The sequence below is a fragment of the Podarcis melisellensis genome, assembly GCF_964234715.1.
Source record: "Podarcis melisellensis genome assembly, chromosome: Z".
Lineage (NCBI taxonomy): Eukaryota > Metazoa > Chordata > Lepidosauria > Squamata > Lacertidae > Podarcis > Podarcis melisellensis.
In genome coordinates this window covers 18,145,377-18,161,277 of record NC_138547.1, presented here as the reverse complement: position 1 = coordinate 18,161,277, position 15,901 = coordinate 18,145,377, and the positions used below count along the sequence as shown (strand labels likewise).

Here is a 15,901-nt window from a genome sequence, read left to right as displayed (position 1 = left end):
GGCTGGTGTGAAGTATTTGGATCCCTGTTGCTTGGGCAACTTTTGCAAAGAGGTTGACCACATCTCACAGCTCTTGGGCTGGCTATTGCACCCCCTCCCCTCCCCAGGTGGGCAGGATGTTTAATTTTGAAGAGCCTTTTGCTGATGGCAGACTCTCGGGAGATGAGATGCTAGTTGTGTTATGTTCAGACATATAAATTAACAGCTGGGCCATAATGAGTCACAGGAAAGTGTGTGTTGATGGGTTGGAGGGGGGGGTCTTATTTGGCACAGGTGCTCAGCTTGGCAGGACCATTGCTCATTCCAAATATCTGTGTGCCTCTTTCTGGGAAGGGTGCTTGATACTTGCTGGGCTGTTGGTGTTGTTCCCATGCCCCTAAACTGAGCAGCCTCCCTCCTTTTTACTGCCTGGCTCCTATTTCCTCTCTGGGGCGAGTCACAGGCCACGAGGTATCAGTGATTTATTAAAGGGGATGAGTGAAGCACAGCCCAGAGGAAACGTCTGCTCCTAAAGATTGGACAGCTCTCTCTGACCATCTCCTCTCTGTGTGTGTGTGTAGCTTTCAAATGGGGTGGGGTGGGGGTGCTGGCACCCTGTCCCTAATAAGTTGGATGTGTGCATGCAGGGAGGCACTTTGTGCTGTTGTTTTTATGGGAATGTTGGAGGTGCAGAAATAATTTTGACTGCTCAGTGTGCTTCACTGGTGAAAATGCCCTCACTAGATTCCAAGTACTCATTCCCCCCACCTCCAAGTGGAGGGACATTTTCGCAGCTGGAATGTGTCCCACTGTACAGAGGTAAAGAGCTACATGAGCTGCCTCAGCCCCTTTCGGTTCTGACCCCTGGAAGCTTTCCTACAAGGGACTGAGATCCCAGGACTGAAAGAGATCCCTCACTCCCGGTTGACGAGCTTTAAGATTCTTTCTTCACCCTCTTGTACTCTCAGAGATAAGAACATAAGGAGAACTGTGCTGGGGGCCCCTCCATATAGTCTAGCATCCTGTTCTTACAGGGGACAACCGAATGCCTCTCTGGGAAGCTGGAAACTGAGCACAAGAGCCATTTTCCCTCCTGTAGCTTCCAGCAACAGGTACTCAGAAGTACTGCTGCCTCCAACTGTGGAAGCATAGCAGGGACATCCTGGCTAGTAGCTATCAATTTCCCCTCCTCCATGAATTTCTGAAATTATCTCTCAAAGCCATCCATGTTGGTAGCCATCGCTGCCTCCTGTGCAAGTGAGTTCCATAGTTTAACAATGCACTGTGTGAAAAAGTCTTTCCTTTTGTCTATCCTGAATCTCCCAACATTCAGCTTTGTGCAATGTCCCTAAGTGTTGTCATGAGAGGGGGGAAAGTTTTCTCTCTCTCCACTTTCTTCATACCCTGCATGCATTTCTCTAAGCAAACCCTACCCCACCTCCAAACTCTGCAACCTTTTCTTCGCTCCATCCCCTTGATCATTTTGGTTGCCCTTTTCTGAACCTTTTCCCAACTCCACAATATCCTTTTTTGAGGTGAGGCAACCAGAACTGTATATGGTTTTATTCCAAATATGGCAGCACCATAGAGTTGTATAACAGCATTATGATATTAGCAGTTCTTCATAACATTTCTGTACTGTCTCAACCGGCATTGGTTTCCACATTGCCATGTATGTAGGAACATCAGAAACTGCTTTATACTGAGCCAGGCCATTGGTTCATCCTACTCAGGGTTGCATACACTGGCTGGCAGCAGCAGCCCTCCAGGATTCCAGACAGGGACATTTCCAGCCCGACCTGGAGATGCCGCCTGGGATTGACCTGCAACCTTCTTCATGCTCCACTGAAAAATAAAGTAAGATTCTGTACAAAGGACTGGATTTCTGTAGAAAGGGCTGAAATGGGTAAGGCTGGGAAATAATGCTGCCTGGAAACCTGGAGAGATGCTGCCAGCCAGTGTAGACAACACTGGGTGGGATGGACCAATGGTCTGGTTGGGATAAGACAACTTCCTACATAGTCTAAAATCCAGAGTGTACCAGGTTGGACAAAGCAGGTATAGAGAGAGGTGAAAGTGGAACTGTCAGCAATGAGATCAGAGAGAAATGAAACTGAGAAAGTGGTTAGAGAAAAGTTTTCTGTTCTCTCTCATAACATTAGAACTTGCGGACATCCAGTGTGATTGAATGTTGGAAGATTGAGCACAGAGAAAATAAAAATCTTTCACACAATCCCTAGATAAACTATGAAACTCCCCCCCCCCCACAGGAGGCAGTGATGGCCACCACTTTGGGTGACTTTAAAAGAGCATTGGGCAAATTCAGGGAGGAGGAGGAGGAGGCTATTGATGGCCACTAACCATGATGGCTACTAGCCACAATGGCTATGCTCTGCTTCCACAGTTGGAGGCAGCAAAGCTTCTGAATATCAGTTGCTCGAAAGCACCAGGAATGCTCAAATCCTGCTTGTGGGTTTCCTGCCAGCATCTGACTGGCCTCTGTGAGAAGAGGATGCTGGACTTGATGGGCCATTGGCCTGATCCAACAAGCTTGTCTTGTGTTTATGGAAGCCACTGAGTCATAACTTCCCCAAAACCTCAGTGCTGTCACCTGTGGCCTGAACTGGGCTCACCTGGCACACTGATCTGTGCTGCTTTCAGCCACCCACCTGGCCTAACATTAAGGACCCCTTGCTCACTCCTCTTCCCTGTCCCTTAAAATAAACTGGGTGTTTTTACGGGTGGCTGTCAGGGTTCTATGCACTTAGGGGTCTGTGCACAATGACTTGGTGGTGGTGGTGGTAGTGGTAATAAATGCTATTGACAAGTGGGGGGAAAGAATTGAAAGGCATAGCAGGCCAGCGCATGAGGAAATAAAATTCTTTCCATGCTGGACGCTCCTGGGCAGGAAAGCCTGAAAAAATTCAGGGGACAAAAGGCGGAAGCGATGGAGGATTGCAGGGGAGTTATCTTGGGGCTGCACTCGCAAAGGCTGTTGACAGATGGGATCTTTTGACTGTTTCGCTCCAGAGAGGCAGGAAACCCTCCTCCCCTCCTCCTACAGTTTGCTTCCTGCCATGGCGTTTTAACGTTTGCAGTGAGGTTTGCAGTTTAAGAACTGGACCCCCCCCCCCAAATTAATTAGATTTCTCCAGCAACAAAAGTTGAATCAACACACACAGAGAGAGAGAGAGAGAGAGAGAGGGGGGGGGAAAGCGTTTACCACTGCAACTATCTGAACACCCCATGAAACTGAACATTGGAAGATTCAAGACAGATGGAAGAGAATAACTCCTTCATTCACTATAAACTGTGGAACTCGTTCCCACAGGAGGCTGTGATGTCCACCAATCTGGACAGCTTTAAAAGAGGACTGGACAAGTTCATGGAGGAGAGGGCTTTTGATAGCTACTAGCCATGATGGCTAGCCATCATGTCAGGGGCAGCCATGCTTCTGAATACCAGTTGCTGGAAACCACAGGACGGTAGAGATGCTTCTGTGCTGGGGTCCTGCTTGTGGGTTTCCTATTTGGGGGCAATGGGATGGCTCCTGTAAGAACAGGATGATGGACTTGATGGGCCACCGACCTTATCCAGTTCCCCACCCTATGGTATTCAGGAGTAGACTGCTCCGGGCATGGGAGTTCTGCTGTCACAGTAGACTTCTGTATTGAGATACCTGCTGCCGGATAAGGCCAGAGTCCAGCCTTCTGTCCTCTCAGTGGCCAACTAGATTCCTCAATGAGAAGCCCATGGGCAGGACCTGAGCACAATGGCCACACTCTGCGCACTCATGACTTCGAGAAACGGGTCTTCAGAAGCACGCGGCCTCCGCCAGGCAAGAGAAAACATAGTCATTATGGCTTGTAGCTACTGATGGCCCTCCTCCAGGGCCGTCTTTACCCGGGGGTGCAAGGGGTACGGGGCACCCGGGTGCCAAATTCTGGGGGGCGCCAGGTGCCAGCTGCTGAAGCCGCCTAAGCTCTTAACTATCTACCTGTTATGAACTAATAAATAATTTTGATCAAGCTAGAAAAACAATATATATATATATACACCTAGGTATTACCGAAATGTATACCTACTGTTTCACTAAAGGACTTTCAACTTTGTGCACTCATTTACCAAAGATGCGCCACGTCAGCTTGTCGTTCACAAGCTGAACGGATCGTTGCACCCCGGTGGCACTTATGTTAAAGACCCCACTGCCCTCCTCCATGGATTTGTCTGATCCTCTTTTAAAGCCAACCATTTTATGTTTCTGAAAAGGTTTAATTTGTTTTGGGTTCTTCCCCCACCCTGCCAGCCCTGCCATGTTTTGCTAGTAGTGGCCAGTGAATGCTGTGTCCTGACTTTGTGTTAAAAACCCTCACCATTTGTCTGGAGGGTCTCATGTTGTTTATATAGCCTGTCATTTGAACCAGGATTTTCTCAAAGGCAGCAGGACAAACACCATCACCACCACCAGAACTAAACAAAACCACTTACCAAAACAAAGAGGGTAACCTCCCTGCTCCCCAGCTCAGTCTCTTTAGTGAAGAAGAAGAGTTTGGATTTGATATCCCGCCTTTCACTCCCTTTAAGGAGTCTCAAAGCGGCTAACATTCTCCTTTCCCTTCCTCCCCCACAACAAACACTCTGTGAGTTGAGTGGGGCTGAGAGACTTCAGAGAAGTGTGACTAGCCCAAGGTCACCCAGCAGCTGCATGTGGAAGAGCGGAGACGCGAACCCGGTTCCCCAGATTACGAGACTACCGCTCTTAACCACTACACCACACTGGCTCTGAATAAAGTGGAGTTTGCTTTTCTTAGGATGCACATAGGAAGGTTCTTGGCTCAGTCTAAGACTGGTTGGTTTGTGAAGAAAGGGTCCCTGGTTTAACCCCCCTGCAGCATATCCAGGTGGCCCTGTGGAAAGACTCCCTGACTGAAAGCCCAGAGAGCCACTACCTATCACTGTGCACAGTCCTGAGCTAGACGGGGCAATGGTCTGACTAAGTATAAGGCAGCTTCCATTGTTCCTATTTAATTCATCTCTTTATTCAGAACAATGAGGACTAGTGTCTTAACAAAGGATCCTCCTGAAACTGTGGAGAGCCGCTGCCGGTCAGTGTAGACAATGCTGAACTAGATGGTCCAAGGGTTCTCACTTGGTGCAAGGCAGCTTCCTGTGTTCCTTTCTTCAAAACCATAAGGACTAGAATCTTACTTTAGTTTTTTGGGAAGAGCCAGAGCTCAGGGGTAGAGCATGTGCTTTGTGTGCATAAGGTCCCAGGTTCAATCCCTGCTGGATGGGAATATGCCATATTTGAAACTCTGGAGGGCTGCTTCCAGTCAGTGTATACAATACTGAGCTAGATGGACCAATGGTCTGACTCTCTATAAGGTGCCTTAGAATCATAGAATGGTAGAGTTGGAAGGGACCCCAGAGGTCATCTTGTCTAACCCCTCTGCAATGCAATGCCTTCTTTCATTCCTATGTAATTCAGTCCTTTATTCAGAATCATGAGGCGAGGCCTGGAACCATTATTTTCAGGGGATGGGCCATAGATCAGTGCAGCGCCCACGCTTTGCATGCAGGAGATGCCAGGTTCAATTCCTGACAATGCCCAGGTAGAACTGGGAAATATTCCCTGCTTGAAACCCTGGAAAGCCATAGCTGCTGCCAGCCAGTGCCCACAACCTTGAGTGAGATACACCAACAGTTGGACTATAAAGTAACAGCTTCCTGTGTTGCAGGGGGCCTTCTGCAAAAACAAAAAAAGGGGGGGCTCTGTCTGGAAATGCTGAGCTCACAGTTCCCGCTTGGGCCCTGAACACAAAGCCCTGAGCTAATTAAGGCTGGGAAGGAGAAGCAAAGCCAGGGTTGGGGGGTGGGGGTGGAGGAGAGATCCTGTTTCGCTGTCCGGCTTGCAAGTCCTCTAATCATGTCACAAGCGAAGGCTTTGCTTGTGTTCAGCCAACCCTTCCTAAAGCTGCCAGGATTAAAGCTTCAAAACTCTGCCATTTTAGTCATTCACACAAACACATATTCATTCCTCTGACAGCTTTTTGTTAGTCTTATGCCCAGTCATCAACAACAGAATAGCAACTCCCTATGGATTTTCCAGCCTGAGGCCAAGCCAACTCCCAGGCAATGGTTCTGGGGGGCTGCAGGGCAGTGGTGGGAGCAGCCAGAGATGAGAGTGGGCCAAGCGGCAAATGTTTTCTGTTACCCCATCTCTTTATCCTGCCTCCACACAACACCTTTAAAGCAAGTGGCTTCCCCAATAGAGCTGTAAACCGCTTTGTGGGGGTTTTCTTTTTCTTTTTTATAATCAGGTGGTATATTTTTTTTTATAAAATAAATAAAAGTGACAGTTAACCCCTTCACAGAACTACTATTCCCAGCACCGTTAACCAACTATAGTTCCCAGGATTCTTAGTGGGGTGGGGAGTGAGATGTCCTTTGAATGTATTCTGGTCCAACAAGCCAAAAGCCCTCAAGGAGCAGCCATGGGTGGGACTTGGGAGGGGCATGGTCTGAGGAGAGGGAGCGTGGCCCCAGGGAAGTCCAGGCAGAGAAGCCCAGGGAGCTTTATCTGCCACTCCTTAACTTGAGATTCCCCACCCCTGCTCTAGAAAGAAGGGATGGCTGTTGTTGTTGTTTAGTCGATTAGTCGTGTCCGACTCTTCGTGACCCCATGGACCAGAGCACACCAGGCACTCCTGTCTTCCACTGCCTCCCGCAGTTTGCTCAAACTCATGTTGGTAGCTTCGAGAACACTATCCAACCATCTCGTTCTCTGTCGTCCCCTTCTCCTTGTGCTCTCCATCTTTCCCAACATCAGGGTCTTTTCCAGGGAGTCTTCTCTTCTCATGAGGTGGCCAAAATATTGGAGTCTCAGCTTCAGGATCTGTCCTTCCAGTGAGCACTCAGGGCTGATTTCCTTAAGAATGGATAGGTTTGATCTTCTTGCAGTCCATGGGACTCTCAAGAGTCTCCTCCAGCACCATAATTCAAAAGCATCAATTCTTCGGAATGGCTGTTAGAACCATTTTAAATATCTAGTGCAGCTAGTTTCTTCCCGAACAGCTTCCAAGGCTCTGTGAAATTTTAATTGTTCCGTTCTGGTGCAAGAAACAGGCCCCAAATTAGCTCTCAGGTCTTCCAGCCAACTGCAGCAATCAGCTTCTCTGGAATGGAAGTCTTTAGCATTCAATGCATTTTAGCCAAAATAGTGTCTAATTTGGGCCAGCTGCACCCACCCACTTAGGGGGGTCTTTAACTTCAGATTGCAATGGGGGAAACCCAGTTCATAATTAACTATCATTTTCTAACATCCACTTTACTGCTGATCTTATCCAGGAATAGTTTTGAGATCTGAACAAATATTTTCCCTGGAAGGAAAATTGCTCAGGAAATAAAGTGTTTATTGTTGCACACAACCTCAATCTCTTGAGTGTTTCCAGGTTCTTAGCTAGGGTTCGTGTTTTCTTTCGGGAATGAGGCACAGCAGAGACCGTTGTGTCTTTGTGACATATGGTTTATTTACACATATATACAACTTAAGCCTATGATAGAGGGGTTTACAGCATCAACACCCCAAAAAGGTCTTGTTTCTCCTATAGCCACAGCCTTGGATTCATCAAACACTGTGCTCTCCTTTCTCGCTTTTCAGCTTTATGTTTTTTGTTGTTGTTGTTTAGTCATTTAGTCGTGGCCAACTCTTTGTGACCCCATGGAGCAGAGCACGCCAGGCACTTCTGTCTTCCATTGCCTCCTGCAGTTTGGTCAAACTCATGCTGGTAGCTTCGAGGACACTGTCCAACCATCTCATCCTCTGTCGTCCCCTTCTCCTTGTGCCCTCCATCTTTCCCAACATCAGGGTCTTTTCCAGGGAGTCTTCTCTTCTCATGAGGTGGCCAAAGTATTGGAGCCTCAGCTTCAGGATCTGTCCTTCCAGTGAGCACTCAGGGCTGATTTCCATAAGAATGGATAGGTTTGATCTTCTTGCAGTCCATGGGACTCTCAAGAGTCTCCTCCAGCACCATAATTCAAAAGCATCAATTCTTCGGCGATCAGCCTTCTTTATGGTCCAGCTCTCACTTCCATACATCACTACTGGGAAAACCATAGCTTTAACTATACGGACCTTTGTTGGCAAGGTGATGTCTCTGCTTTTTAAGATGCTGTCTATGTTTGTCATTGCTTTTCTCCCAAGAAGCAGGTGTCTTTTAATTTCGTGGCTGCTGTCACCATCTGTGGTGATCATGGAGCCCAAGAAAGTAAAATCTCTCACTGCCTCCATTTCTTCTCCTTCTGTTTGCCAGGAGGTGATGGGACCAGTGGCCATGATCTTCGTTTTTTTGATGTTGAGCTTCAAACCATATTTTGCGCTCTCCTCTCCTCATTAAAAGGTTCTTTAATTCCTCCTCACTTTCTGCCATCTACATTGTGTCACCTGCATATCTGAGGTTGTTGATATTTCTTCTGGCAATCTTAATTCCGGCTAGGGATTTATCCAGCCCAGCCTTTTGCATGATGAATTCTGCATATAAATTAAATAAGCAGGGAGACAATATACAGCTTTGTTGTACTCCTTTCCCAATTTTGAACCAATCAGTTGTTCCATATCCAGTTCTAACTGTAGTTTCTTGTCCCACAAAGAGATTTCTCAGGAGACAGATGAGGTGATCAGGCACTCCCATTTCTTTAAGAACTTGCCATAGTTTGCTGTGGTCGATGCAGTCAAAAGCTTTTGCATAGTCAATGAAGCAGAAGTTTTTACCAGCCTGCAACCTTTCTTCCTCTCAGTCACAACGCAGGCAACTGCCAACTCAACTCTGGCTTTTGTTCTTCTAAGTATCTCAGAGATCAAAGAGGAGCCCCACCAATTTGCCTTCTTGACATAAAGTTCCCTCTCCTTGGCTTTCTTAACGGCTCATTACCTTTGCTTTCTTCTCTTAATGGCACATTTCCCAGGTAATCTCCTGAACATGGGAAGCTGGGTCCACAGGTTAGGAGTCTGTCATCCAATTTAACTGCCCATGCAGAGTTTGGGTAAGGCTTGGGGCAAGAGTCTTCTCTGAATAAAGTTATAAACTAAAAAAAAGAGCAGCTAGTCCCTGGCAGGGCCCCCCAGCCAACTCATAACACAATGCAAATGGTTCTGGAATAAGATAATGGGTAGCATAATTGTGCTTTGGGGCCAGGGACCCCTGACCATTAGGTCCAGTCATTAGGACTCTGGGGTTGCGGCGCTCATCATCTCGCTTTATTGGCCAAGGGAGCTGGCGTACAGCTTCCAGGTCATGTGGCCAGCGTGACTAAGCCGCTTCTGGTGAACCAGAGCAGCGCACGGAAACGCCGTTTACCTTCCCACCACAGTGGTACCTATTTAACTACTTGCACTTTGACGTGCTTCCGAACTGCTAGGTTGGCAGGAGCAGGGACCGAGCAATGGGAGCTCACCCTGTCACGGGGATTCAAACTGCCAACCTTCTGATTGGCAAGTCCTAGGCTCTGTGGTTTAACCCACAGCGCCACCCGCGCTTTGTTAGAGTAGCATAATTGTGCTTTGAATTCATGGGATGGAGAAAGCAGATGGAGAACAGTGTTCCTCCCTCTTTCATAACTGGTGGACAACCACTGACGTTGAATGTTGGAAGATTCAGGACAGATAAAAGGAAGGACTTCTTCATGCAGCACACAGTTAAACTACTGTATGGAACTCACACCCACAGGAAGCGGGGGATGGCCACCTTGAATGGCTTTGAAAAAAGGATTAGACAAATTTATGAATGAGGAGGAGGCTATCAGTGGCTACTAGCCATGTTTGCTATGCTCTGCCTTCATGGTCAAAGGCACAAACGCTTCTCACAACTGGCTTCTGGAAACCACATCACACTTCTCTGAATTTTGCAATGCAATTCTCCAATCAGAGAATATATATACATAAAAATGTATGCATTAAGGGGGAGAAAATGTCCATTTGAAAATCATATATTGGTGAAGGCAATATACAGAAATGCATTTCTTTGTCAGCCTACACATCTGGTAGTGAGTGAGATTCCTCACACTTCTCCCAACCCCTGAGACGTGGCTCTAGCAAAAGCTGGCTGGCTTCATCCAGCCATTCATTCCTGTTGACAAAAGGTCCAAGGTTCCTGTTTTGTTTCACTGAACTCAGAGGAAGTTTATCATCAACTTTAAAGACCATTATAAAAAAGAGAGAATTGGGTGGTGCCCGCTTAACTTCTGGCTCTGTGGAGAACCCGTCCTCGAACTAAGACTTTCTGACTCTTGAAAGTTATAAATAGGGAGACAGATAAGGTTTTTGTTTCTATGTGCGATAAGCTTCATTGTCAGGGAAATATGATTTGTTGTATGTGAGCATGTGTATCCCAAGTTTTGCTTGCTGCAAACCCACTGGATTAATGGGCTAAAAAGCTGGTCAAAAGGTACAACTCAGAATCTTCTCCAGCTGGAACAGTTCTCTAATGTCATATACATACCATCAGATAAGAAGCCTTAATAGCTCAGTTGGTTAGAATGTGGTGCTGATAATGCCAAGGTGGCAGGTTCGATCCCTGTATGGGGCAGGTGAATAATAATAATAATAATAATAATACCCCACCCTCCCCGGCCAAGACTGGGCTCAGGGCAGCTAACATCAAATATATACCGGTAATGCATTAAAAACACAAAATCAAATGATATTCCTGAACTGCAGGGGGTTGGACCACATGACCCTCAGGGTCCCTTCCAACTCTAGGATTCTATGACTCCAGATATATATATATATATATATATATAGAAGTAAAGGGATGACAAAGGCTATTAAGGTCCTAAATCACAGAGATCAAATCCTTGCTCCCCTGTCAATTGTACTTGTTGTGAAATTAGCTGTGATTCCTGCATTGCAGGGGGTTGGTGACCCCTGGTACCCCTTCTATGTTTCTGTGAAATGAATGGTAAAGAATGGAGGAGTTGGAGATCTTTGAGGGGGCATTGCCTCTCCCTTCAGACTCATTTCTGTACTACATATTGAACACTGGAGTGGAGGAAGGGTTCATATTCTGAGCCAGACCATTGTGGCCCATCTAGCTCTGTACTGCCTACACTGACTGGCAGCAGTGGTTCTCCAAGATTTCAGGTCATTCTCAGCCCTACCTGAAGATGCTGTTAGGGAGTGAACATGGGACCTTCTGCATGCAAAGCTCTGACCTTCACTCATAAGAACAGAGCAAGCAGCCTTATACCAAGTATACCTTATACACAGCTGGTCCAGCTCAGTATTGTTTATGCTGCCTAGCAGTTGCTCTCCAGGGCTTCAGATTCCAGGGGTTTTCCCAGCCCCACTTGGAGATGCCAGCTAATGAAGCTGGGACCTTCTGCATGCAAAACAGGTGCTCTGCTACTGAACTGCAAGCCCTCCCCTAAAATCAAAGTGAGGTTCCAGTCCTCATGGTTCTGAAGAAAAGCCTGGGTTAAAGGGGGACATAGGAAGCTGCCTCATTCAGAGACAGGTGCTTGGTCCATTTAGCTCAGCATTGTCTACACTGACTGGCAGCAGTGGCTTTCCAGGGTTTTGCACATTAATCTCTCTCAGCCCTGCCTGGGGATGCTGCTGGGGATTCAACCTGGGACCTTCTGCACTCAGAGCAGATGCTCTGCCTCTGAGCTACCATCATCCAGTTGTTGTTTTTAGAGGTGGCATTTTTGTAGTAAATGGTCGGTTATTGCCTTGACAGCTTTCTAGAAGTCTAATTTTAAAGATAAGATGGAACAATGTTTTGTCGTTGTTGAATTTCAGGTAGTGAGGTCTGTGGCTCTCCCAGAGTGGTGGGTCCTGTTGCTCAGCCCCCACCCCCCACTCCAGGAAAAAGGCCTTTTAAGGCTATATATTTGTGCAGAGGCTCCATCAGCCTCACGGGCTCTGGACTGCAAAGGTCATTCTCTCTTCCCTGACCAACAAAGTGATTTTTTACTCCTGACGCAGTTCCCATTTCCTCTCTGTTGAGATTCTAATTGTTCTCCCAAGCAGACTTCCAAATCTCTTTCTCACATCCACTTCCTGTTTCCTGACAGAGGGCAGAAACAGATATTTCTAGGGGTACGTGAACTGTTATTCGAGCTGTAGTCGAGGGTGCAAACTAGCAAGGGGCAGGAACGGAATGAGCTGAAATCCCTCATTGCAAATCTTCATCCCTTTGCATATTTTTTTTTGAAGGGGGAAAGGCCTTGAATAACTCTAAAGCAACAAAATCCTTGTGGCTTCCAGCATAATAAAAATAAGCCTTAGCAAGATTTTTGAGATTTAATTTGGAAAGGTATGATAAATTAAAGACACCATTGTTTGTTGTCCAAAATTAACATTACCACTACCGGACAACGTAGACAATACTCAGCTAGGTGGGCCAAGGGTCTGACTCTGTATAAACCAGCTGATTGTGCTCCTCTTCAATTCATCCCTTTATTCAAAACTATGAGGACTAGAACCTTATTATACTCGGGGGAGCGGGAGAGTCATAGCACAGGGTCAGAGCACCTGCTTTGCATGCAGAAGGTCCCAGATTCAATCCTCAACAGCACCTCCAGGGGCAAATCAGTGTAGACAGCATTGAGGTGCTCAGTGGACCTGCATTGCAGCAGGTTGGAACAGTTGACCTTCAGGGTCACTTTCACCTCTAGTATTCAATGATGCTGTGACCAATATATAAGGCAGCCTCCTTCGATGGGAGATTTAGTCCAACAGCATCTGGAGAGCCATGGATTCCCCAAACTGGTACCTAAATCCTGCATATTATTATTATGCTCTTAATAATAAAGTATTTACTCTTAAGGGTACTATTATTAAAGAAGCTATTGTTTGTTGTCCGTAATTAATATCACTGAATATTTCTGATGATGCCAAAGTAGACATGTTGTAGCTAAGTTGTCAAAAAGATTTTGATCATCTGATGTATGATTTTGGCAGCTCAAATAGTAATTGCAATTCAGCAGAAATCAGTCCAAAATCTTACACTGGGTGCTTAGTGCCACTCACTCTGGAATAGAGCCAGAATGGAGAAAATTATGCATATTTTCAGATATCACAGAGCTGAGGAATAGAACCTCCAGGCATTTCTATATAAGACCTGGCATTCTTTTATGAGATATACACTTTCATGACAACCCTTGACCCAAATCTGGCAAATCTGGAACTGGACATAATAATCTGATAACACTGATAGTCCTTACTTGGACTTTTGTCCTTTCATTCCATGTGCAACCGGGCGAATTCTACACGCCTATTTTCTAATATTGTTTTTCCATCTTTTAATTTTCATCTGTTCTTATAACAGTTCTCTCTGTTTTATATGCATAATAAAATGATTTTTTTAAAGGAATCTTTACTAAAATGCACACATGCAGAAATAAAATAAGCGCTATCAGGGTTTGAACTCCTGACTGCAAAGCAACCCTGCCAGAAGTGTCCTGCTGAACCAGGAAGTTTTCGCTCCCCAAAATAATCATTGTTTTTTAAAAATACTGACTGTGCATTCACCAGAATAATAGCATTTTTCTCCTCCCCACTTTCCCTCGCCCCTGATGAAGAGAGATAAGTGGCTAAAACAATGTGAGTGTGCATTTGATACCCTTGAAACCCAAGAGGTTGAGGGAGAATCAATGCACATGGCAGCAGCAGCAGCAACAACAACACACCCTCACTATTCTTTCTTAACTATATTTTAAGGTTGAGTGCAGCCTTTAGCATGGGAAGTCAGGAAATTGGAGATTATTCTTTGTAAGAACACTTGATGGAGTCGTAAAAGTGAGAAGGTGTAGGCGTGTTGTATACAGGTGGGCTTCTGGGTGAGTGTTCTGGTGCTGTTCATCTTTCAAATGAGGCTTAGCAGGGTCTAAATGCAGGGTATTGTGATAGAGGGTGTTTTTGGCTACAAGCCCTGATGGCTATGCTCTGCCTCCATGCTTCTGAATACCAGTTGCTGGAAACCGCAGGAGGGAAGTTCCTTGCTCATGCTTGAACCCTTCTTGCAGATTTCCCAGAAAAAAGGCACCTGGTTAGTCACTGTGAGAACAGGATGCTGGGCTGGATGGGCCATTGGCCCGATCCAGAAGCCTCTTCTTATGCTCTTAGAAAGCACCGCCACTGACTGACTATGCAATTTTATCCATGAGTGTGTTGACAACTGTCACAGACACCACCACCACCACCACCCACAGAGGAAAAGGGTAGGTGCCTTTCATTTGGGCAAAGCACTTCCTCTGTTATTACACAATCCCACAGCCACCAGAAATAAAGAATCGCTTAGGTTAGCGGAATCCCTTTCTCCTTCCTTCATACAAACTCAGAAGTCACCCAAAGTGGTGCCCCTTTAATGTATAATTAACTTGTGGAACTCTTAAGAAGCAGAAATGGCCAAACACTGGGCAGTGAGTGGGGGCTTTTTCAGATGGCCTGCTGCATAAATCTTTGTTCCATTAATTCTTAACAGATAATGAGTTGTATCCCAGTACTTTTTACACAGAGTAGACACATTTAAATGAATGGGCTTGGTTCGTAGGGCCCATTAATATTACTGAACACTCCCACTGAATGTGGCTACAACCCTTAATTTAAGACTGCTTTGACGTGGAATTAGTTTTGACTCAAGCTGACTGAACACCATACATTTAAAGCACACGGCTTCCCAATAAGAATGCTGGGAACTGTAGTTTATGCCTGGCAGAACTACAATTCCCAGCACCTTTAACAAACAACAGCTCCCATGGTTCTTTTGAGGAGGAACTTGCTTTAAATGTACAGTGTGGATTGTGCATTGTTTTCTGGGGTGGTTATTTATTAAATGTATATGCTATATTGACTTCCATTCTGCATTCCTTCCTTGAACCTTTCAACATCCAGCTTCATAGGATATCCACCAGTTAGGAGGGGGGGGGGAGTTTTCTGTATCTGCTTTCTCCAGGCCATGCATAATCTTATACCATGTCAGAATTGTCCTGAATTTGTTCCTCAAAAAGGTCTCTAATTTTGGTGCTCAATGTTCACAGGGTGATAGAATTACAGAGTTGGAAGGGGCCACCTGGATCATCTAGTCTAGTCCCCTGCAATGCAGGAATCTTTTGCTCCATGTGGGGCTCGAACCCTCGACCCTGAGATTAAGAATATCATACTCTGCCAACTGAGCTATCCAAGCCTCGGCTCATTTCTGAATATTTTCATATTCCCCAAACATTTCCCCTGCGATAGGCGCACCTAGAATTTGCTCTCGCTAAAACAGTTCTGCAGGTTTTTCAAGCACTACCAAAACCTGCAGAACCTGTTTGAGGAGAGACAATATCAGGATAAAAGAGATGAGCACAGACTCACCACAGGAAATGATGCTTTTGTTAGATGTAGCAGCCTGTTAGATATTTGACATGTGATTGTATTTACCTTGAGTATTTGGTGTTTGATTTCAAAATTTGGCCCTGGATAGTGTTCAGTTTTTAACATGCAGTATAACTGTGATCCTGATAGATAGCATTTGAGATTTCATAGCCAATGCTTGTTGAAATCAAAGCAGCCACGGAGAGATACCAACAAGCCTTTGGAAGAGGCTCTTTGTTCATAACTGTGAGAACTGGAATAATAAAATCATAGAACTGTAGTGTAGGAAGGGACCCTGAGGATCATCTAGTTCAGCCCTCTGCAGTGCAGGAATATGCAGCCATCCCATACGGGGATTGAACCTATGACTCTGGCATTAGCAGCATCATGCTCTAATCAACTATGCTATCTCACTATATTTGGTGAGAAGGGCTGTAGCTCAGTGGCAGAGCATCTGGTTTACACGCCAAAGGTCCCTCGTTTGATCCCTGCATCTCCAGGAAGGGATAGGAACACCCCCTGTCTTGATCTCTGAAGAGGAGCTGCCAGTCAGTGTGGACAATA

General features: G+C 45.9%; 1 protein-coding gene across 3 annotated transcripts in view; it reads right to left on the bottom strand.

Moving 5' to 3' along the window:
* Nucleotides 1-244: 244 nt before the first annotated feature.
* The window catches only part of PPP1R26 (protein phosphatase 1 regulatory subunit 26), a 117,628-nt gene continuing 101,971 nt past the window's right edge, over nt 245-15,901 (bottom strand). For all 3 annotated transcript variants that reach the window (XM_081897784.1, XM_081897785.1, XM_081897783.1), the window contains exon 3: nt 245-259. The gene's annotated coding sequence lies outside the window, so the exon portion shown is untranslated. The remainder of the gene's footprint in view (nt 260-15,901) is intronic.